Here is a 23,992-nt window from a genome sequence, read left to right on the forward strand (position 1 = left end):
TTAATTTTGTGCTCTACACATTCAGAGAAACTTCTCTAGTAACAAACTATAGAAATGATCCCTGAAAGTATAGTCTTGGCAAACTTCTTTTATAAGAAAACTACTTGCTCCATAACGAACCCACTCCCTCGAGAATGGCATTAATGCATTTATCAGGGTGGTGGCCCCATGACCCAAACACTTCCCACTAGTTCCCATCTCCAAGACCACCACATTGGGGACCGAGTTTCCAACCCATGAACTTTGGGGGACACATTCAAACCAGAGCAGTGATATGCATTTTCACTTAGTAATATATGTTTAAGGTTCTTTTGTGTGTTTTCATGACTTGGTAATTCATTTCTTTCTTTTCAGACTTAATTTTTCAGAGCAGTTTTAGATTCACAGCAAGACTGAGCACAAAGTACAAGGAGTTCCCACATACTTTCTGCCCCCCCAACTGCACAGCTTCCCTGCACGAGAGTTGTGCCCCTGTTGTAACTGATGAAAAGATACACTTTATTTTTTTTTCTTGTGCTGTGTTGGCCAAACTAGGGTACAGTAGCACAATCATATAGCTCACTGCAACCTTGAACTCCTGGGCTCAAGTGTTCCTCTTGCCTCAGCCTACAAAGTAGCTAGGACTATAGGTGCTATCATGCCTGCCTTGTTTGTTTTACTTTCTTTTTTGTGGAGATGAGGTCTCACAATATTGCCCAGGCTAGTTTCAAACTACCGGCCTCAAGTGATCCTCCCATCTTGGCCTCCCAAGGGAAGCCTGGGATTACAGGCATGAGCAACCATACCCAGCCTTTTGCCCATGTTTGAGTTGTTTTTTGTTGAGTGGTAGGAGTCTAAATTTTATTTTGAATATTAATCCCTTATTAGATATCTGGTTTGCAGTATTTTTTCCCATTCCACAGGCTGCCTTTCATTCAGTTGTTTCCTTTGCTGAGCAGTTTGTAAGTCTGATGTAGTCCCATTAGTCTATTCTTGCTTTTGGTGTCATATCCAAAAAAATCATTGCCACATCTAATGTCATAGACCTTTCCCACTATGTTTTCTTTCAGGATTTTTATAGTTATAGGTCTTATGTTTACGTCCTGAATCTGTTTTTTCAATGTCTTTTTTTTTTTTTTTTTTTTGAGACCAAGTCTCATTCTGTCGCCAGGCTGGAGTGCAGTGGCACGATCTTGGCTCAATGCAACCTCCACCTCCTGGGTTCAAGCAATTCTCCTGCCTCAGCCTCCCAAGTAGCTGGGACTACAGGTGTGTGCCACCACACCCAACTAATTTTTGTATTTTTTTTTAGTAGAGACGGGGTTTCACCATGTTGGCCAGGATGGTCTCAATCTCTTGACCTCGTGATCCGCCCACCTCGGCCTCCCAAAGTGCTGAGATTACAGACATGAGCCACCGCACCCAGCCCGTCTTGAATCCATTTTGAGGTAATTTTTGTATATGGCGCTAGGTTAGGGTTCAACTTCATTCTTTTGCATGTGGATATCCAATTTTTCCAGCATCATTAGTTGAAGAGTCCAGAGAGAACAGTTTTTAAAAGCATAAAGAGGAGGCCAGACACAGTGGCTCACACCTGTAATCCCAATATTTTGGGAAGCCAAAGTGGGCAGATCACTTGAGGTCAGGAGTTTGAGACCAGCCTGGCCAACATGGTAAAATCCTGTCTCTAGTAAAATACAAAAATTAATTGGATGTGGTGGCACATGCCTGTAATACGAGCTACTTGGGAAGCTGAGGCAGGAGAATTGCTTAAACCTGGGAGGCAGAGGTTGCAGTGAGCTGAGATAGTGCCACTGCACTCCAGCCTGGGCAATAGACTAAGACTCAGTCTCGAAAAAAAAGCATAAAGAGGAAAATTCAAAGGGCTGAAGTCATACCACAAGAGAGAAGCACTTTGTGCGTGTTTATGTATGTATAAAACAATGTAATTCATTTATTCTGAGATACATGGCTTTTTCATGTTTTAATGAATTTGAAATTAAATGACAGCTGTTGAGACCGTGGAGTCTTACAATTAATTGATTTTTTTTCTTAGTGGCATATAAAACAGTTTAAAAAAATCAATTTAGTGACTTTAATGAAATACAGTATATATAATAGGAGAATCTGACTCATACTGTATTTCATAGTGTTCTGACACTATTTTATAGTGTCCTATCACTTATGACTGTAGGAAAAGGAATTCATGGGCATTTCCCATGACCTTAAAAGTGTACCTTGGCTGAGCACAGTAGCTCATGCCTGTAATCCCAACAATTTGGAAGGCTGAGGCAGGCAGATCATTTGAGCCTGAGTTCCAGTCTCTACAAAAAATAAGCCAGGCTCCCAGCTACACACACACACACACACACACACACACACACACACACACACACACACACACACACACACAGTGGGCCTGGTGGTGCATGCCTATAGTCCTAGCTGTTTGGGAGGTTCAAGTGGGAGGATCGCTTGAGCCTGGGAATTGAAAGTTATAGTGAGCTATGATGGCACCACTGCACTCCCGCCTGGGTGACAGAGTAAGACCCTGTCTCTATTTTTGGGGGCAGGGGACAAAAGACTTGAATAGATATTTTTCTGAAGAAGATATATAAATGGCCAAAAAGCATTTAAAAAGATTCAACATCACAAATCATCAGGGACATGCAAATCAAAATTACAACGAGATATCACCTCACATCTGTTAGGATGGCCACTATAAAAAACAAAACAGAAAATAACAAGTGTTGGCAAGGATGCAGAGAAATCAACCCTTATGCAACACTGGCAGGAATGTACAGCCATTATGGTAAACAGTACGGAGATTCCTCAAAAAATTAAAAATAGAATTATATGATCCAAGAGTCCCACTTCTGGGCATATATCCATAAGAATGGAAAACTATCTCAAAACTATTTGCACACATGTTCATAGACACATTATTCATAATAGCCAAGAGGTGTAGGCATCTGGCCACCAACCAATGAATGGATAAAGAAAACGTGGTACAATGGAATACCATTCAGTCTTAAAAAGGAAATCCCATCATATACTACGCCACAGCAAAAATTGAAAACATTATGCTGATTCACAAAAAGACAAATACTGTATGTTTTCACTTACATGAGGTACCTGGAGCAGTCAAACTCAGAAACAGAGAATAGAATGGTGGTTGCCAGGGGCCGGGGTGATGAAGAAAAGGGGAATTGCTGTGCATTATCTATTGGGTTTCAGTTTAGCAAGATGAAAAGAACTGTGTAGATTGGTGATACAAAAATATGAGTGTACTTACTACTGAACTTAAAAATGGTTAAAAAGGTAAATTTTATTTTTACCACACACAAAAAAAGTGTTCCTGGATTTTCTCAAATCTCCTCTCTCTCTATATATATAGCTGTTAAATAACTATATATTTAAATAACTAATATATTTAATAACTATATATATATTAAAGTTCCAGCTGGGCGTGGTGGCTCACACCTGTAATCCCAGCACTTTCGGAGACTGAGGCGGGTGATACCTGAGGTCGGGAGTTCGAGAGCAGCCTGGCCAACATGATGAAACCCCATCTCTACTAAAAATACAAAAAATTAGCCAGGCATGGGGGTGGGCACCTGTAATCCCAGTTGCTTGGGAGGCTGAAGCAGAATTGCTTGAACCCGGGAAGGGGAGGTTGCAGTGGGCCGAGATCGCCCCATTGCACTCCAGCCTGGGCGACAATAGCTCTGTCTCAAAAAAAAAAAAAAAAGACAAAGTTCCTACACACAAATACGGTTTAATTTGACAGTGGTGGTGGCAGGGTGGCTGTCCCCAGCGAGCAGGAGCCCTGCCTCAGAGAAGGGCTTCTTTTTCCCCACCCATGCACACTCACCTCTCTCTTGGAACAGACGCTGGTGGCCACAGGCCAAACAAGGGCAGGCGGACCTAATCCCCCTTTTTTTAATAAGAAAATAAAAGATTTACCAAAAAACTATACAGTATCCTAATAAGCACTCATGTTCCCAGCCCCTCACCTCTGCCTATTCCGTAGAATAGAAACTAAACACTGCCAATTAAAGTCCCCTTTGTCCCCCATCCCCAGTCCCAGGCTCCCTCTCCCCTTTGTTTTTCCGGCCAATCTTCACGTTAGTTTCTGCGCTCTGCCTATGCTGACAATCAGTCCTTGGAATCCGGATGGTTCATAGTGACCTACTGTTCCGCGGTAGGACAAACTATGATTCCGCCATTCGGGTCGCCATGATATCCCTGGGGGCCCCTCCTGGCATGCCCACCTCGGCTCCTCCGGGGCAAGGTCATCCAGGCTGCACAGATGCTCAGAGTCCTGTCTGCCAGGGGCTGCAGCAAGGGCATTGAGCTGAACCCGGGGAGGGTCGTGCTTCGTGCAGGGCCAGCGAGGGAAGTCACCTCCCGGCGCCCCGGAGTCTGACCCCAAGCTCCGACTCCCCGCGTCTTCCTCGGAGCGCCGGCCGCGCCGCCCTTCTTCTTGCGCGCTGGTACCCACCGAACCGGCCTGAGCCGCCCACGGATCCTGTCCGGCCTGACGGAAATGACCCGGCCAGGGTCACACACTGCCCGGCCCGCTCCGCGGCCGCCGTCTCCGCTTCCGCTTCCGCCTCAGCCCAGTTTTCTCTCCTACTCGGGCCGGCTCTGTGCGGTCGCTTTCGACCCCGCTGCCTAGCCGCCGCCTGCTCTGGGCGCGGGGTGGGTTCTGGGGCAGCGCTCACGGCGGACGAGGAGGGTTGGAGGAGGGCCGGGCTCCTTCAAGATGCGGGTTCGCGTCCCGCAGACGGCGGGCGCGGGACGTGGCCCTTAGCGGGCGGAAGCGGTGCTCGCTGAGCGGGGCCCGGGCTTGTGGGTGGGACCGGTGGGGGCGGGGCGGGGCCGGGGCCGGAGCCGGGGCGGGGCCGAGGCCGCCGCTCCCAGCCGGCACCACCTCCCCTCCACTGAGAGCTTCTACCTCTCCCTGGGCTGTCAGGCGCGGTGGCCAAGTGGTAAGGCGTCGGTCTCGTAAACCGAAGATCGCGGGTTCGAACCCCGTCCGTGCCTGAGGTTGGGGTGTGGCTGTGGGAAGTTGGTTTTCTCCACTTACGCCGTCCCTTCTACGTGGCATTTTTTCCATTTTCGGATTCTGTTCAGACGCCCTCCAGTTCTTCTCCTGCCCCGGCCTCCGCAGTCGGCCGGGACCAATGCCCCTGGGCTTTGAGACTCCGGGGTCCACCTTGCAGATGAGCTCGGCCCCCGCCACGCAAGCGCCTCGCCGCAGGTCTCCGCGTTTCCTTTCCTCCAGCCGCACTTCGCAGAGCTGGAGTCCTCTTCACTGAGACTCGGGTCCCGCCCGATTTGCTCGTGTTATGGCGGGGCAACTTTCTAGAGAGGGTGCTTGAGTTTCCGGAACGGTGGTTTCTGGATTGTTCCTTGGAAGTTGAGTTATGCAGGCCGTGCGAACCACCTACCTTCCTGTCTACAAAGCAAACCGTATTGTTCAACTGGTAGGCGCTTCTTTCCCAGCCCTGGTGAACGGACCCTTTGAATCTTCCCCGCAGCCAGTTATGACATGCCCCACATCATCTCGAGGATAAACAGTCCGATTTAATGTATTAATAACATGACATTGAGCGCCTCCTACCATTCCTGGACCCTGTTTTTGACACACTCTTCTGTCTGTCCTCTTCAATTTTAACACTCAGTATTGAACTTACTACTCCAGATAGAGTCTCATAAATGGAACTTCACCTCCGTCATTCTATACCCCATATTTCTGTTAATGTAGCCCTCAAAAACCACATTACTTTCCCTGAGGCCTGTTGCACAGTTGACCATGAGGAGCTTTAGGTAGATTGAATGTCAGCAGAGTCTCAGATTATCCCAGACAAGATGTAGGGCCCAGGCAGCAAAGAAATGTTGACCTTTTCTCTAAGATCCCAAGAAATGAAAGAGATGTTCTTGGCTTTTGAAGGTAATGCTGAGCTAGGGTGTCAGTGTCATCATGAAAGTGTTAAGAAATACAAATTGAGGGCTTTTCTGGCAAGTGCCTTAGCCTAGACAGAGTCCAGATATTCAGGGATAAGGGTAGGAAGGTGAAAAGTCCTGCTCTACTGGATATTGCCTTGAATCCTGTCCCTTCAAATTCCTAATGAGAAGGAGCTTCAAGACTGAACATTGGGTTTTCTGAAGGAGCTAGAGCAGAGAATTCCACGCCGGTGGAGGGAAAGGGGACGAGCCAAGCCAAAGTCAATATAGGAGAAGTGCAAGGGGCTGGGTGCGGTGGCTCACCCTTGTAATCCCAGCACTTTGGGAGGCCAAGGCAGATGGATCTCTTGAGGTCAGGTGTTTGAGACCAGCCTAGGCAACACAGCAAAACTCCATCTCTACAAAAAATTCAAAAATTGCCAGGTGCGGTGGCTCACACCTGTAATCCCTGCACTTTGGGAGGCCGAGGCAGGCGGATCATTTGAGGTCAGGAGTTCAAGATCAGCCTGCCCAACATGGTGAAACCCTGTCTCTATTTAAAATACCAAAAAAAATTAGTCATGGTGGCACATGACTGTAGTCCCAGCTACTGGGGAGGCTGAGGTGGGAGAATTGCTTGAGCCCAGAGGGTAGAGGTTATAGTAAGCTGAGATTGTACCACTACACTCCAGCCTGGGAGACAGAGTGAAAAACAGTCTCAAAAAAAAAAAAAAGTGCAACGTACAGAAGAAGTCAATGCAAAGATGTTTGGGAAAACATGGGCATTCAAAGATGAAGGACTGGAAGCAGGTCAAGGTTGGTGAGAGGAACTAGAAGTGAAGACAAGTCAGATAGAAGCACCAGGGTGAGCCTGGGGAACAGAAATCTTGTAATTACCTTGAAGGCCAGCAGGTATCTACATGCACCCCCGTGGAGCCAGAGGTAGGTCATTGGCTTAAAGAATGAGGACAGAAGTGAAGGCAGGGGCAGAACAGGACACATATGTTGAGTTTGTTGCATGACCTCCATTAAATCACTTATACTCCCTGGGCTTCAGCTTCCTTCATTGTAAAATTCTACAGTTGAAAGAGCTGTGTCCTAAATGCCTTAAGTCCTAAAATTCTAGGTTTCTACCTCAGAGCCTGGATCTTGCAGAAGCAAGGGGATCACAGGCCACCCACCATCCTTGTAACCCCTTTTGCAATGGGACCTGACCCTTGCAACCTCATGATGAGATCTGTGTGACCGGGGTTCCTCCATCCAGAGAGTTATAAGCAGTCCTCCCTAATGGGAAGGGCTGAAGCTGCAAAGGCTCTGCCCCTGCTGGTTGCCCCTGGTAGAGTCCTCCCTTTTGCTCCTCCCCAGTGTCCAGGGCAAAACACAGGGCCTCTGGTACTGCATTTTGAGAGCCATGCAGGCAGACACAGTCATTTGTGGGCAGCTAAAACCCCAGAATATTTTTTAAAACATAGACCAGAATTTGGCAGTTCTATATATTATGCCTCATGCTATGAGTTTTAGCTCAATATTCCAGCCTGGAGAAATATGTTTTTAAATCTTTTACTCTACAATAAAACACAGATTTGAAAACCACACAAATCAAGTGAATGCCTTAATGAATTATAAGGGGAACACCATCCAAGTCAGAGAATTTTGCCAGATACAGAAACCTTTTTTATGTGCCCCTCCCAATCACAACCCCCCCAGGGCTGGAAGTATCCTTACTCTCTAATCACTTCCTTGCATTTTAGTTTATCACCTAATTCATCTTTATACACTATGGTTTAACCTTGCTCATTAAAAAAAAAAAAATGGATAGAAGTTTTTTTTCTATCAGTAGGTGTCTCTTCCTTCCCTTTCATTTCCTTGCAGTGTGTCTGTTGAGGACCCTGGGCCACTGGACCTGGAAAGTTTCCCACAGTCTAGATTTTGCTTACTGCAAACTCTCGGTGCAATCCAGTAAGCTCCTCTGTCCTCAGTACTTCCTGCAAATTAGCAGCTAGATCCAGACACTGGATCAGAGTCAGATTGGATGCCTGTGACAAGACTCTGGTATTACCTCCTCTGAGAAGCCTCTGATTCCCCCAGGTAAAGAGTCACTCAGTGTCTTGTCTGGGACCCCTCTGTATGTCTCACACCATAGTGGGAAGCCCCTTAGTTGCTGGATGGTGTCTCAGTCATGTCTGTGTTTCCAGCAGCTGGAACAGAGACAGAGCCCTGGCACAAGGAAGGTCCTGACCTGAAGGGTTAGGGAAGACTTCCCTGAGGAGGTGACATTGTGGCTGGGCTCTGCAGAATGAACAGGAACTCACCAAAGCACGACTAGATCTTGGGGATCTCTGCCCTCATTCAGTCATCTTTGACACTCAGATATTATGATCTAGGTTGCATGCAAGCAGGCAGGGGTTCTTTTCTTTTCCCTGTGGCCCTTCTAACCTGCAGGTAAAATTGAGTTTTGAATTAAGAAACAAATTCTCATTCTCTGTAGATGGTTTTATTAGCAAACCCTAAGGGTCTAACCCCATCCTTGGGGACAAAAGTTACCAATTTGGAATCATAGACTGGTGGGAGTGAAACCAGCCAACCCTCTCATTTCACAGCACAGAAACAGGCAAAGAGAAGGGAAGTGATTAGCTGTAGGTCACCCAGAAAGCTCTACCTTTATGCTCATCTACAGCATGAGCTCAAATCTTCTTGGAAGAGTCATCTTCATTATTAACTTGACATGTACCCAGGAGATGGTCTCTCTCTTTGCCAGCCTGTAGGCCAAGCTGGCACCTTACTTGTCAAACATTCATGCCTGATCAATAGGAACAGCAGATAGTCACCAAAATCACTATACTTGATTACAGTATTGAGGCTTTGGGGGCAAGGGAGGGACACAGATATACGGTATCAAAGGTTGGATTTCCCAGGAGGCAGACCCCTAGATAGAGTTTAATGTGCAGAATGCTTATTCCACCTGGGGAAGTATGGGAAGCAGGTGTAAAATGAGGGAGAGCCTCCCTACCCCACCACTCACTGGATGTGGGCTGTCCAGAGACCTTAGACCAGGCGGCTCTGAAGGCAGAAGGCAGTCTGTTGACAGTACTCAAGCAGCTGGGACACGCCCTTCCTTGAAGGGGTAACATGGCACAGTGACCATCACACACAGAGAGAGGGAAGCTAAAGACAAGAATCGCCGGGCGCGGTGGCTCACGCCTGTAATCCCAGCACCTTGGGAGGCCGAGGCGGATGGATCACGAGGTCAAGAGATCGAGACCATCCTGGTCAACATGGTGAAACCCCGTCTCTACTAAAGACACAAAAAATTAGCTGGGCATGGTGGCGCATGCCTGTAATCCCAGCTACTCAGGAGGCTGAGGCAGGAGAATTGCCTGAACCCAGGAGGCGGAGGTTGTGGTGGGCCGAGATCGCGCCATTGCACTCCAGCCTGGGTAACAAGAGCGAAACTCCGTCTCAAAAAAAAAAAAAAAGACAAGAATCAATTCAGTCACAGCAGATGAGGGCAAAGATAAAGCTCAAAGGCCAAAGGCGTAACTTCTGGGCCAAGGGCTCTAACATGTTCCAGACAGGTGCCTTGGCCACTGAAAGCATTTCAGAAAACCCTGAGTAAGAAGGCTGGGACCTGGGGTCAGCAGGGATCATTGTGTGACCTCACTTCCCAGGAGCCATCCTCAGTATCACATGCAGAGGGCCAGCCCCGGTAGGGAGCCTCAGACACCTGCCTCCTCCCCATCATTCAGGAGAAGTGAATTCAGCTGAAAGCACAGCCATGGCATTGCTGAAATATGACAACACCTGGAGAGAACTGATTCCTTCCTGGGGAATTTACCCCTCTGCTGCTGCTGGAGGGCAAGTGTCCTATCCTCTCTTCCCCTGGTAGATAAAGAGGCTCTTCATTTGTTGGCTGAATGAATGAAGGTCAGCAAAAGAAAACTCAACTTCTCTTCCTCCAGTAATGGAATAGTCAAGCTGGGAGAAATCACAGAGAAAAAAATCAGGTCCCAATTTTGACGATGAGGAAACTGAACTTCAGAGGCAGGAAATAACACTGAAGGTTGCACAGGAGGTGAGGAATTGAAACAGGCCCCAAGCACTGACAGTGGTTTTTCTGCAGTAAAGATTTCACTTCCTGCTTGCCTTTCCCCTGGGTTTCGGGGCTCCCCTTCAGTCCAGACCATTTGAGCTGAGAGAAAAAAAACCCAGGTGCATTGTCATCTGAGCAGAATATGCTGAGAAAATAAGCCTCACAAATTCCATAGTCACCTACAAAGTACTTGAGTTTATCACCAGCCCTTTTCTCCCTCCGGTCTCCAGGATGCCTGTGTCTTCTGTCAGAACTCTCTGGGCCGGGTGCAGTGGCTCATACCTATAATCCTAGCATTGAGGGAGGCCGAGGCAGGCGGATCACCTGAGGTCATGAGTTCAATACCAGCCTGGCCAACATGATGAAACCCTGTCTCTATTAAAAATACAAAAATTAGCTGGGCATGGTGGCGGATGCCTGTAATCCCAGCTACTAGGGAGCCTAAGGCAGAAGAATTTCTTGAACCTGGGCGGTGGAGGTTGCAGTGAGCCGAGATCATACCACTGCACTCCAGCCTAGGCAACACAGTGAGACTCTGTCTCAAAATAAATAAATAAAAATAACTGAGAGCTGTCAATACCATCATCATCATCACAGTACGTTCTCAAAAGCAGTAGTTCTCAAACAGCAGGAGGTAACCCTGTTAAGTGAAACCAATTTAACAGCTTGTAAGCAATATTTTTTCCTGTTGTTCTAGTGACTTCTGTTCTTTGCCGTAAGCAGTATTTTAAAAATGAAACGGTAACACAGAATATATATTTGAGTGCATAAGAATTGATTCATAAAACATTTGTTTTACATATGTACATACATACACATATATGCATACATATACACACACACAGGCACACACATACACAGATATTTCCTGTCATGGGGCATGACTGAGTTTGAAAGCTATTGATCTAAGGCAACATTTCTCTCTAAAGATGACTGAAAGGAGTGTTTTTCTTTCTTTCCTTTTTTTTTTTTTTTTGAGATGGAGTTTCCCTCTTGTTACCCAGGCTGGAGTGCAATGGCCTGATCTCGGCTCACTGTGACCTCCACCTCCAGGGTTCAAGAGATTCTCCTGCTTTATCCTGCCAAGTAGCTGGGATTGCAGGCATGCAGCACCACACCCAGCTAATTTTGTATTTTTAGTAGAGATGGGGTTTCTTCGTGTTGGTCAGGCTGGTCTCAAACTCCCAACCTTGGGTGAGCCACCCACCTCAGCCTCCCAAAGTGCTGGGATTACAGGCGTGAGCCACTGTGCCTGGCCTCTTTTTTTTTTTTTTTTTTTTTTGAGACAGGGTCTACTCTGTTGCCCAAGCTAGGGTACAGTGGCATAATCACAGCTCACTACAACCTCAGTCTTCTGGGCTAATGATCCTCCCACCTCAGCCTCCCAAGTAGCTGGAACTACAGGTGGCGCCATCATGCCTGGCTAGTTTTTCTGTTTTTTAATTTTGTTTTTGTAGAGACAGGGTTTCGTCAGGTTGCCCAGGCTGGTCTTGAACTCCTGAGCTCAAGCGATCTGCCTGCCTTAGCCTCCCAAAGTGCTTGTGGCTTAAAATCCTGAGCCACCGCATCTGGTCTATTTTTCTAAATTTAGTCATTTGCATACCACTGCCACTATTGTTGCCATATCAGAATACCACCTAAACCATTATTTACTAAATTCTTGTCTTTGAGTTGGCTCACTTTAACCATTTTAGCCTCATTGTAACAGCAATATTTATAAAATTTACATTTAATACCACATATTACATTTTTTCCCATCTAAAACCATCTCTCATATGAGCACCACCTTTTGGGAAACGCTGGTGGCAGAGAGTGTCACGTGCAAAAGCCCTTTCCGGAAGTTAAGCTGGGAGCCAGAAAAGCTGTGCAATGTTGGTTAACCCCCTCCCCCACCCCACCCCCGAGGTCCCTCTCTGCCCCTGGAGGCAGGCCCAGTCCTGCTGCTGGGTGTCCCAAGTTCTTGTGGTTGACCTTCCCGCAGTGGCCACCTCAAGAAGAAAAGGGCAGGCCTGTCTGCCTGTGGACTGGATCTTTCTTGGGATGTTCCCGCCAGTGGAGAAGGCCAGGCCCTCGTATCTGCCTTTCTGTAGTGAGCTGCTTCCTGCTGCTGCCCTAAGATCGAAGAATTTCCTTTCTTGTCCAGCTTTGATTCCATTGATGGGATTAGGTGCCCCCCACGGCCGTGTCCTTTGATGTGGTCAGGGGGTAGCATGGAGATTTCAGGCCCAGGGAGCAAATCTTAATCTTCTTCGAGTTTCTCTGGGATCAGCACCAGGGTAAACCCATTACAACCCTGCCCTTTCATCCCCCCAGGACACTGGCTCCTCCTGGCTCCTGAGTCTCAGAGATCCTAAGGGTTTGTCAGATTTGGAGCGAGCAATGAAAGGGGAAGAGAAAGCAGAGCACTAACTCCAGACCCCCTCCAGCCCTGGCTGCAACTCCAGCAACGTCAGGGCATCTTCTTTCTTCCCTTCTAATCCTGGCTCCCACAAAATGGGGATTACCGAGGCCTGGGCCAGCGCTGTCCATGCCCCGGCACTGTGGGCGTCTCTACCAGTGCTCGGCCGCGATCCCTCCCCCAGCTGTGCTCTCCTGGGAGCACCAGCTCCTGGACATGTCCCATCCAGGGACCCCGATGTGGGGACAGGGGGACCAGCAATTTGAGGAGCAGATACACCACTCAACTCTTAACCACAGTGAGGATTTTTTGTTTTAGACAGGGTCTGGCTCTGTCATGCAAGCTGGAGTGCAGTGGTGCGATCATAACTCACTGTATCCGCCACCTCCTGGGTTTCAGCGATCCTCCCACCTCAGGTGTATGCTACCACACCCAGCTAATTAATTTTTTTTTTTTTTTTACTTTTTGTAGAGACAGAGTCTTGCAATCCTCCTGCCTTGGCCCCCCCAAAGTACTGGGATTACAGGTGTGCGCCACCGTGCCCAGCTTCACAGCGAGGTTTGAAGACATGACCTGGGTTTGGTAAGGCCAGGAAAGAGAAGGTAGGAACATAGCTAATGTCTATGTCGGGACACAGACAGATATGTCATGTGATTTTCTTTGAGTGGCTCCAAGTCTCCACCTGAAGAGAGGTCGGGAAACTGAAACTCAGTGGTTATTTGGGCTGGAATCCTGGTCATCTTGAGGCTGGGGATCTTGGTAGAGGCCTATGGATGATACAGGTCCCAGAGGAGACATGCAGTTACTCCCTCACATCCTGGCGTCTACGGAGAGTGGGGCAGCAGGTCTCCACCAATGAGATTCCACTGACCTCCCACCCCTCGCTAATCTTGGGACAGCTGTCCCTCAGCTTCGAAGTTTTTCCGTCCCACTCCTCTTCCATAGTCCTCCTAAACGAACTCAGCTTTTCAAACAGCACAGCCAGGAAGAGAGGTTGTCTGCAGGCCGCTGGAACTAGGAGTTGAAAGCACGAAATTAACATCTCAAGAAAGCATGCTGCCAGGTACGATGTTTGGCGCTTTAATTTATAATCTCTCCGGTGTGCCACCAAAGCCCTGCCAGAAGTGCCCGTTGGCTCCAGGTTCCAGATGGGGAGGTTGAGGCCAGCGGAGGCGCGCTCCACCGGGCGGGGGCGCAGCCCAGGAGCGGAGCGGCCGGCAGGGGGCTCTCCGCGCCAGTCTCCGCGGGAGGAAGCGCTGGTAGCTGCTCGGACCGGTCAAAGGAGGAAAAGGGAAAATTACTGGGCTCGGGGGCGGGAAGGGCTGCGTGACTGGGAGGAAGGCACTCGAGACTGTCGAGTTGGGCCGCCAGCGTTGGGACCCCATCACCCGGGCGGCACGGGCCACCCGGGACCGGGGATCTCGGACCGCCCCTCACCGCCACCTGGGTTTCTCCCGCTGGTGCCGCAGGCTGGAGCGGGCGTCGCGGCCGGGGGCGGTGCCGCCTAGGGGCGGGCGGAGGGCGGGCCGGGGCGGGGCGCCGTCCGCTTGGCTTCGGGAGGCGGTGCGGCGGGCGCTGGTCGCGTCCGCCCGCTGGGAGCCGCGGGGCGCGCAGCCTTTCTGATGTGTCACCAGCACGTGGAGCCAGGTCGGGCCGCGCGAGTGAGCGGACCCCCCAACTTTCGAGGGGTCTCGCTGCCCCGCTCCTCTCCCGGCTTCGCCGGGCTCGCTCTCCTTGGGGAGGGGGTGGCGGTGGCCCCCAGGTCCCGGGCAGGTCGAGCGAGGCCACGGCTCCCGGCCAGGAGCGCGCGGGGCTACCGGAACGTCGGGGCGTGGGCCCCGGCTCGCGGCTACACCCCCAGTGCCCTGGCGGCGGCGCGGGCTTGGCCGTGCGTGAGGGCGCGGCCTGCGGCGAGAGGTCGGCCCCGGCTCCGGCCCACGCCCCGCGCCCCGCGCCCGCCGAGCTGAGCGCAGGTAACCGAGGTGGAGCGGAGATGGGCCTCGCGGGCGCGCCGAGAGAGCCTGGCGAAGTTTCTCGGCGCGGAACTCTTGCGCCCCACTCGCGGGTGGGGCTACGGCGGGGAGGCTTTGGTCCCCTCATCTCCTCCTCCTCCAGCGCTGTCCCTCGGCCTGCGCGAGGCGGCCTGGGGGTGGCCTGGAGGCCGCCGTGCGCGCGGAGCGTCGTGTAACCCTTCGAGGGCTGGGTTCGGAACCCGCGGCCGGAGGTCGGGCGAGGGGTGGACTTCTCTGGGGTTTGCTGCCTGAGGGACACCCGGAGCTTCCGCCGAGCGGAGCGCGGTGCACGGAGCCGGCGGCCGGACCCAGCCCAGGGAAGCCCGTCGGGGACGCGCCGCAGCCCGAACTCCGAGACGGACGGGAGCTGAGGGCTGGGTCTTTGCGGGCGAGATGAGGGTGTCGGATCAACTGGCCTACAAAGTCCCAGTCCTCGGCCCCCGGGACCAGCGTCTTCTCCACGGTCCTCGCCCCAGGCCGGCTTCCTCCCAGGCCCGCGTGCGCTCCGGCCGGGCCGCCGCCTCTCAGGTCCACGCTGGAAAAGGAGTAGCGAGGTGCGCTCGCCACCGGCTGCGTGCGGGAGAATTAGCGACGCGCTCGGAAGTTTGAGGGGGTCACTGCTTGCGGTCCGTACCCTCCGGGCAGACGTGGGCCCCACCCCGGCGACCTGAGTTGAGGGGACAGACGGGACCCGGCTTACCCATGGGCCAAGCCTAGCCACTTACCGTGGCCTGCTCTGCTGCGCTTTCTAGTGCGGCAACCTTGAGCTTGGGGGTGGGGAGGACCTGGCTGACTTGTAGATTTGCCCCTGGGGAGGTGGGAAGCGGAGGTTTGGCCTGGTGGAGCAGGAAGCCCCTGTCCCTCTCCCAAACACCGTTTCTTTAAAGATGGATCTTCGTGTCTGTGTTCCCAATGGCTAGTCTTTTGTTCCCTGACAAATGCAACATACTGTGGACTCACTCCAGCCCTCTTCGAGTTTCATGCTGGAATTCTTAAAGTCTCCACTAAAGTCTCTATTCCTCTAGTATGTTTGCTTCTACTCCCCGAAAAGAAAAACCCACCAACCCCTGAAACCTCGGGTTTGCCCGCTGTTGGATCTTTGGTTGTTTGTCCTTTTGTTTGTGTTGGTTTTGGCTCTTGGCTGTGGGGGCCGTGGAAAAACATTTGGGGACATGCGGTGAGGTGACTTGAACTGTGTGAAGAGCTGATTGACAAAATAGGGAACGTCTGGTCCCTGTCTTATTTGGCTTCGGAAAACAGGAGAAGTTTTTAGGCGCTGGGAGAAGGGAGGGTGAGAGGGAGGAACCATCTCAGCCAGGTTGGCCCATCCCTTGCCAGGTCGTGCAAAAACCCATTCAAGAGGCATTTCCCACAGGCTCCCTGCCTCTGCAGGCCACGTGTAGAGTCGTCCTTGCAGGCGTCCTGCCCATGCTGCTGTCCCTATTTTGGTGGCATGTGGGGGCCAACATAGGGGAGCCAGGTGTGTGGCGGGCAGTCAGTGTGCTTTGGGGTCACTGAGGCAGGTTTGGGCCTGGGAGACTGGGCAGGGGCATAGCCAGTCCTGCAGTTGGCTTGACTTTTGTTCTGGAGACATAGTCAGTGGAATGTGCAGATGTCAGAATTATGGGAGAAAAGCGTTTCTTTGGCCACGGGGTCGATTTCTGAGCATCTTGATAAATTCTCAGTTGGAAGACAAAATTGTCTAGGAGAGGAACTGGTGGGAGCTTCCACTGGAGACCTCGCCCCTGATTAAGAAAAATGCTCTTTGGAGCGCTGAATCAGCTTGGGAAAACAAAGTTCTCCCTTTGAACGAATGCCTCTCCCTGCCCTGGGGATCAGTGTCTAAAAGTAAATGAAGTGGAAATCTCCAGAATATTGCGTGGTCATAAAACATCCCAGAAGTGGGCTGGAGCAGTGAGATGCCGAAAAGCAGGCCCGGCTGGCTGCCCTGCACCCACCCTGGAGGGGATGGGCTGGGAGTGGGGCCTGAGGAGCACGGCAGCGCCCCTGGCAGTTTCCCTCAGGCTGTGCCCCATTCTTTCTGGGTCTGGCCAGGGCTTTAGGGATTTTTAGGAAATGACTTGGTGCTTCGTTTTTTTGGGGGAAGTGAGTGATTAGGTTTTTCCTTGTTGGGTTTTTTTCCTTTGCAAAATGTGATTGAATCAGCTATGCAGTGGGCTGGGCTAAGCCTGGCCTCCCGCAACTGATGTATGCTTCAGTGTAGGCCGTCGTATTGAGGAATTGTGTTGTAGTGGAGAGCTTTCCGATTTTGCTGTCTCTCGAATTCATAGTTTGCTGGAGCAGAGGCCTTCTTCCTGTCTCCTACCCCCACCCCCAGTCCATCCTTCAAAGATGGGTACCTCAAGGTTTCAAGGGGAAGTGGCTTGAACATAGACTGACGTACCCTGGAGCCTTGTTCAGGAAGCAGCTAAATGCAAGGTACAAAGCTGGTAGGAGGGGCAGGGTTGCAGCCAGACACCCAGGGAGACACACGGAAGACTCCTAAAAATCCAGCTGGACTCCAGGTCCTGCCTGCTGGGAAGAAACTGGCATTCCTGCAACTCTTAGGTAAATTGCAGCCTGGTGAATGATTAACCTCACCTTTTTGGCTTTCTTTCTTTTTTTTTTTTTTTTTTAAGAAAAATAAAAATCCCAAGCTATGAAAGATTAAAGATCAGTTTTTGTCCAGCAGGATTGGAATGACAAAGGCAGTACTGGGAGAAGCCAGCCCTCTCATCCGCACCCCTCCCAGTCCTAGCAACCCTGGAAGTCCTGAACCTTAGAAGAAATCTCTCCAGGGTTTTGTTGGTGGCCATCCCTGCCGTGCCTCTGGCTGCTTCCCTGGGTTTCCTTCGGTCCCTCTTTGCCCAAAGCCGAGCTGTCTGAATGGCGAGGATTCTGTCCTCCACTTTGTCTAGCAACAGCTTGGCGCGTGATACTGTGCGAGGAGTTAATTCTGCTGCTGGGCCAGTCCAGAGCCCTCTGCGCAGGCTGGTAAATATTTGGCCAGTCTCAGTTCTTTTTACACAAAAGAGCAGCGCTCCTAATCTGTGATAAGTCCCTGAAAGAGAGTTGTCTCAGAAGCAAGGGATCATTTTGGTTTCCGTGAAGGGTTTTTCTCTCGAAGCAAACCAGCATGAGGGCCATGGAAGTGCACTTTGCGTCCAGATGAGCGCTTGGGTTCCAACTGCAGCTTGCCAGCTGCATGGCTTTGGTCAAGCGATTTCTCCATGCCCCAGGTTCTTCCCAGTGAGATGAGGGTTATGATATCTACCTCATAAGTGTGTGGCGAAGATTACGAAAAATGTATGTGATGGTGTCTGGCATAAACCAGTAGATCTCCAACTGGTAGTCTTCGTCCCCTGGCTCTCTTTTTAAATAAAATTTTTCATATTATTATTTTACCTATTTCTTGTTCTTTTCTTTTCTTTTTTCTTTTTCTTTTTTTTGAGATTGAGTCTCACTCTGTTGCCCAGGCTGGAGTGCAGTGGTGCTATCTCAGCTCACTCCATCTCCGCCTCCCGGGGTCAAGCGATTCTCCTGCCTCAGCCTCCTGAAAGTAGCTGGGATTACAGCCGAATGCAACTACACCCACCTAATTTTTGTATTTTTAGTAGGGGCAGGGTTTTGCCGTGTTGGTCAGGCTGGTCTCGAACTCCTGACCTCAAATGATCTGCCTGCCTCGGCCTCCCAAAGTACTGGGATTACAGGTGTCAGCCACCGTGCCCAATCTATTTATTTTTCTTTTCTTCTTTCTTTCTTTCTTTCTTTCTTTTTTTTTTTGAGAGAGAGTCTCACTTTGTCATCCAGGCTGGAGTGCAATGGTGAAACCTCCGCCTCCTGGGTTCAAGTGATTCTCTTGCCTCAGGGGTATTACCATGCCTGGCTAACTTTTTGATATTTTTAGTAGGGATGGGGTTTCCCCATGTTGCCAGGCTGGTCTTGAACTCTTGGCCTCAAGTGATCCCCCACCTTGACCTCCCAAAGGACTGAGATTACAGGCATGAGATACCATGCCCTACCTTAAATTATTACTTTAAAATTTTTTTAAGAAAAGATGTTAGATGCCACAATGTAGATGGCAGTGCCTAACTGTATGCGTGTTGTCAGGCCCAAGGGTCTCCTCCATCTGTGTCAAAGGGAGTGCTAACCTTCTCTCCTTTCATACAACCTGTCTCTCTTATTTTCAATCTGAGTGTATATACATGTTGGTTGAGACTCAGGCTTGTGGGTCTGGTAGGATGGAAGACTAACGCCATTGCTTGGGAGCATGTGGCCTTGGGCAAGTTACTTCATACACTGGGAACAAGGACTTTGTAATCATGAGATGGGGATACTGTCTGGGAGCCCCATCTTCTGTCTGAGTCTCAGTCCTCTCAGTTTCTGTTGTCTAAAAGCTACATGGCAGGGACTGGGTCAGGCAGAGGCTGGGGTGTCCATTAGTAAGATGGGCATGATCTCTCGCTGCCTGCTCTGATTTTTGCCCCAGCTCTGAGAGCAGATGAAGGGTCTAAGTCCTCATTGTATAGTTGAAGTTGAGACTCAGAGGGGAAGAGACCCTCCCAGAATCTCCCAGCTTGCCTCGGTACCACAGGAGCGGGACCCCAGCCTTCCAGGTACAGCCACTCAGGTTGGGAGCCAGCAAGCTGGGTCTGTAGAACAGGGAGTGACTGGGCCTGGGTTCGCTGGCACCGAGTCCTTAAAAGAACCCTGGGTAGCAGATGTGGCTGCCTTGCACATCTGCTCAGCAGTGCATCACTCCTAAAGACCCACAGACTCATCCGGTCTGACACCGAGCCCGTTTCAGAAAAGGTCCCAGGGAAGGCATTTGAGTTGCCACAGCTGCTTTGGGCTTGCTCCCTCACTCATGCCGTGGTCAAGCTAAACATCCTCTAGTAGAGCCAGTCAAGCAGGGGACAAAATGGAAGTTGGGGGGAGAAAATAATGAGACATTCCAGAAACAGGCTGCAGAGTAATCATTGTGGGGGGAAAATGTCAGAATTTCTTGGGACTTAGACTTTTTTTATGACTCAGTGGTGTTTTTATTTAGAATTTCGAACTGGAGGTAGGGATAGACCATAATCTTTTCAGTGCTCAAGAGACTTCAGCAGGCCTCACTGGCTCTGGGCAGAGGGCAGGGCTTACAGGACCCAGAACAGGTGACTTCTTACCCACTGTGGGTGCTTCCTCCCTCCTCCCTTTGGCACGGTCTGGGGAATTTTGTAATCGCCCTGCAGCCAGACAGACCCCTTGCTTGCATTTGTTGCCCAGGAGAACCAGGCAGGGAGGTGCCATGTGGAAAGCCTGCTGCCTGATTTTCCTCTGAGCTCCTCACTGCAGCCTGAGAGCCCCCTTCACTGTCAAGTGGGTGGCTGGACCGAATACACCAGACAGCCCTTGGCATTCTTCTGAGATCCTAAGGAGGAGGGCACGGGGTGGAGGCTGGGGCTGTGGTTTGGAGGATGGGAGCGGTGGGGGTTGGATTTGGAGATTGCAGCTGGGAAATTTGGATCGCCTACGAAGACTTTGTGGTTCATTCTCATGAATCTCGCTTCCTTTCACTGGATTTCTGCCCTGGGGGCTGTGGGGTTCAAGAGAAAACACTGACTTTACCTTCTTAGTGACTGAGGCTTAAATTCTGGTCTCCCAAGCAAACCTGTAAGAAATAAACCTCTTTTTCCCTCCAAGTCCATTGTAAAATAAACCCTCTTTTTCCCCCATGTCTCCCACCCCCCTGAAAAGAATTAGATAGCATTGCTGCTTACTAGCTAGTGGTACCTGGCTTTCTAGCAGGCTGGTTGAAAACAGAAAATTCTTCTCTGCTTAAGACAGGGAAAGGGTGTGGGCTTTGGGATCAGAAACCTGGCTCTCCTGTAGACTAGCTGGGTCGGGCCAGGAGTGCCTTCCCAAGACTCACTTTCCCTGTCTGTGATAATACGTGCCTACTTTGCAGGGCATTATAAGGACTGAACAACAATGTGTGTGTGAAACACAGGCCTGTGGTCGGGGTGGTACATGGTAGTTCTTCCTGAGTGACACCATATCCCAGGGCCCATGGGACACTGAGGTCAAGGAAGGACTGCCTGAGACTGGTGTGCCTGCTTGCTGGTTTAGTATCTGGAGCAAAAACACAAGAAGAAAACCAAATCCTTGCTGGTGGGGTGTGGGGTGAGTTGTGTGGGTTCTGCTTCTTCAGTGAAACACACCCACCACTTGGGAGGGGTGTGGGGTGGAGGTAGGGGCCAGGAGTCACAGTGTTTTCCAGGGGTTGGGTTCATTCGACCACCACTGGAGCCTGTCTGAGGGGAGAGGTTAGTGGGAGAGTCAGGGTGAGTTTCTGCTGAATTCCTTCTTGTCAAGCTTGCTGTTATCAGTTTAAGAACATGGGAAGAGGGAGGGGGCCATATCTTAAAAAAGAAAGACTGGGCGTCGTGGCTCATGCCTATAATCCCAACACATTAGGAGGCTGAGGTGGGAGGATCGGTTGAGGCCAGGAGTTCAGACCAGCCTGGCCAATATAAAAGATAAATCTTTAATTTATTTAATGTATAAAAGATAAATTAGCTGGATGTGGTGGCTTGCACTAACAGTTTTGGCTACTCAGGAGGCAGAGGCAAGACAGGATTGCTTGAGCCAGGAGTTTGAGGCTGCAGTGAGCTATGATCATACCACTGCACTCCAGCCTGGGCAACAGAGTAAGACCCTGTCTCTGAAAAAATAAAAGGAAAAATTAGCCAGGCATGATGGCATGTGCCTGTAGTCCCAGCTACTCAGGAGGCTAAGGTGGGAGGATCGCTTGAGCCCAGAAGTTCAGGGTTACAATGAGCTATGATTGATTGGACCACTGCACTCCAGCCTGGCCAATAGAGTAAGACTCTGTGTCTCTTAAAAAAAAAAAAAGTGTCTTTGCTCTTGGAATTTCAAGGGCGATTAAACAGATACTTGAGTATAAGCAAAATGTTAGTCTTCAGCTTGCCTGGCCAGACCACCGTATATCTGGGAAAAGTCAACCAGACCTCTTGTTCCAGCTGGTTGGTCTGGTTGGTGTGGAGGGCGAACCCTCCCCTGGCCCGAGGCACACACCCTCTCTCCTCCTCCTGTGTCTGGTGATGGCAAGTGTTTATCTTTACTCAGGTCTGGGTGCACGCTAAACCTTGGCCAAATCTCTGAACGTTCAAACATCTGGCAAAATATCACATTTCGACAATAGGCCTTCTCTGTAGAGATGAGGTTACAGGGGGCAGTACTGGGATGCTGGAAAACCACTTAAGCGTTGACTGTGGGAAGGGGCCGGGTCCAGGATCCTGACTCTGAATGTAAGGGGTGGGGCAGAAGCAGGGGGCAGCTGCTTACCATAGAGAGGCCTGAGGACCAGCTCCCCACTTCCAGAGCCGGAGGGGGGAGGGGGCTGCTGCCAACCTATCTTGGCATTCTCCCTTTCGTCCTTGGGGTAGATTTTGCTGTAATTAGACAAGTTGTGACAAATAGCCCATTGGTCTTTGGGCCGGAGAATTGTGCCGAGTCCTGCCTGGAAACCCAGCCTTGTTCACTTGGGAGCCATAATTAGGCAAGAGAACAGTTCATGAGCCCTTTGATTCAATAAAGACCCTTTTATGATGTTGGTTTTTCCCAGAAAAATAATACCGCTTTGCTCCATGTATTGCATTTAGATGTGTAATCATATTAGAGCTAAGCAGCCCAGGGGACTGAAGTTGCGTAGCTGGGGCTGGAGGGGCAGAAAGGTGCAATCCCTTTCCTCTCCATAAGGGCCACGACCGACACTTCTGTAACAAAGACAGGTTAACAGGAGAAAAGCATGACACATTTATTTAATCAGTGTTTTACATGACATGAGAGCCTTCAGGAATAAGCCCAGAGACCCAGGGAAAACTGTTTTTATGCTCAGATTGGAGGAAGAATGGACAGCCATCTAGGAATGTGATTGGACAAAAAGGGCGTAACCTGATGTAATAGAAGGGGCCACCCAGCAAGGCCTGTCTATCCAGGTTCTTTTTGGCCTCACTGTGTAGCAGGTCTTGGGTGTATGGGGCAGGACCCCTCTGGGATGAGGGTTGACAAGGGAGAAAGTGACCTTTCTAGGTAGTATGTGTAATAAATAATGTGTATTAGAATATTTTGCCCTATAGCCAGACAGACCCCTTGCTTGCATTTGTTGCAATAATCACTGATATCTTAAGATGACTCTCTTTGATCTTTACACTGTAGACTTTTTTAAAAAAAATATGGAGATGGGAGTCTCACTGTGTTGCCCAGACTGGTCTTGAACTCCTGGGCTCAAGCAGTCCTTCTGCTTCCTATGACCCACCTTGGAGAAGAGGAATTCTGATTTCTGTGCCTGGCTGCTGGGGAGAAAGAGAGGCGAGAGACAGGAGGGTGGGAGAAGGTCAGAGAGACTTTGCTTTCTCCTTTAGTTCAAGTACTTAGTGTGCCAAAGCTCCAGGGTTTGGGGTATCGTGTTCTCAGCCCCATGGAGTAAAGCCTGTTACACGGTCTTCAGAGAAAAATGGTGTCTTCTGAAAAAAAGAAAATGACAAGGAACACTTCTAAAGATGTTCTCTCTTGTCATTTAAAGGACATTTTCTCCTTCAGAGTGAGAAGTGACCCAGGGGAAAAGAAACCAGAAAGTGAAACTAACTTGACTGGCCAGTGGCAGCGGCAGCCCCGGTGTCCTCTGCAGTCCTGTGTCGTCCCAGGCTACATGTGCCCAGCATGTTGATAATTTGTCAGACGGGTAGCACATGTCCAGCCGAGGGCGGGAGAAAGTGCCCCCAGAGGATGCCTTCGTCCTCTCCGAAAGGAGTTGTGGTCAGCACTGGGGTCTCCACCAGGGTGGCAGGGCTGCAGGCGCTGGTGTTTGCAGGTGGCAGTTCTCAGCCTCCTCCTCATCGCCTCCCTTCAAGGGGCAGTCAGCCCTGACTACAAAGAGCCCTGGATCTCACGGGCAGCTTTCAGCTCATTGGGAAGGTGTGCCAGGCCCCAGACGTTGACTGACAGTTCTTCCAGGCATGAGGGATGACTGGCCTGGGACGCTCTCACAGGGACACCCCCTCCCACCAGCTGCCCTCTTGCCTTCTTACCCCAAGACTGTGTTGTTAGGCAGGCCAAAAGCATTTCCCAATCACGGAGTCAGATCTATCCCAGAAATCTGCCCCATGCCCAGGAGAGGTCGAAATCACCGATGGAATCAAGAACCTCTTTCCCAATTTGGGGTTTAGAAATCTCTGGCAGTAAGGAAATTTCTGGTAGTCGTTTGTAAGAGTTTCTCTATTAAGAAATAGAGGGTATGACATTTCAGAATGCTAAAACTGTGTTGCATTAAAAAAGGGGAAAATCCGTTTAATTCCCAAACATCTGGTGGGAGTTATCACCAAAATATCTTTTCAGATATCCTCTAATGCAGAAAAACTGTGTATTTTATAGGGCATGGTTTATCTGTTTATAAATAACATGTATTAAAATACTTTTGCAGTGTCACTAATATCTTAAGATGATGATGCTTTTTGACCTTTATACTGTAGATTTTTTTTAAAAAACATATAG

At 50.1% G+C, this 23,992-nt stretch overlaps 2 non-coding genes and 1 pseudogene across 2 annotated transcripts; 1 reads left to right on the top strand and 2 right to left on the bottom strand.

Moving 5' to 3' along the window:
* Positions 1-77, bottom strand: LOC135270997 (small nucleolar RNA U3; annotated as a pseudogene).
* A 4,879-nt stretch (positions 78-4,956) lies between these two features.
* On the top strand, positions 4,957-5,028 carry TRNAT-CGU (transfer RNA threonine (anticodon CGU)). Its single transcript has one exon. It is a non-coding gene; the product is annotated as a tRNA-Thr (tRNA).
* Positions 5,029-18,479: 13,451 nt separating this feature from the next.
* Positions 18,480-18,604, bottom strand: LOC135270987 (U6atac minor spliceosomal RNA). The gene has a single exon (XR_010339147.1). It is a non-coding gene; the product is annotated as a U6atac minor spliceosomal RNA (small nuclear RNA).
* Between the last annotated feature and the right edge of the window lie 5,388 nt (positions 18,605-23,992).

Source organism: Aotus nancymaae, unplaced genomic scaffold, assembly GCF_030222135.1.
Source record: "Aotus nancymaae isolate 86718 unplaced genomic scaffold, 86718_ANA_hifiasm-v0.15.2.pri h1tg000072l, whole genome shotgun sequence".
Classification (NCBI taxonomy): Eukaryota; Metazoa; Chordata; class Mammalia; order Primates; family Aotidae; genus Aotus; species Aotus nancymaae.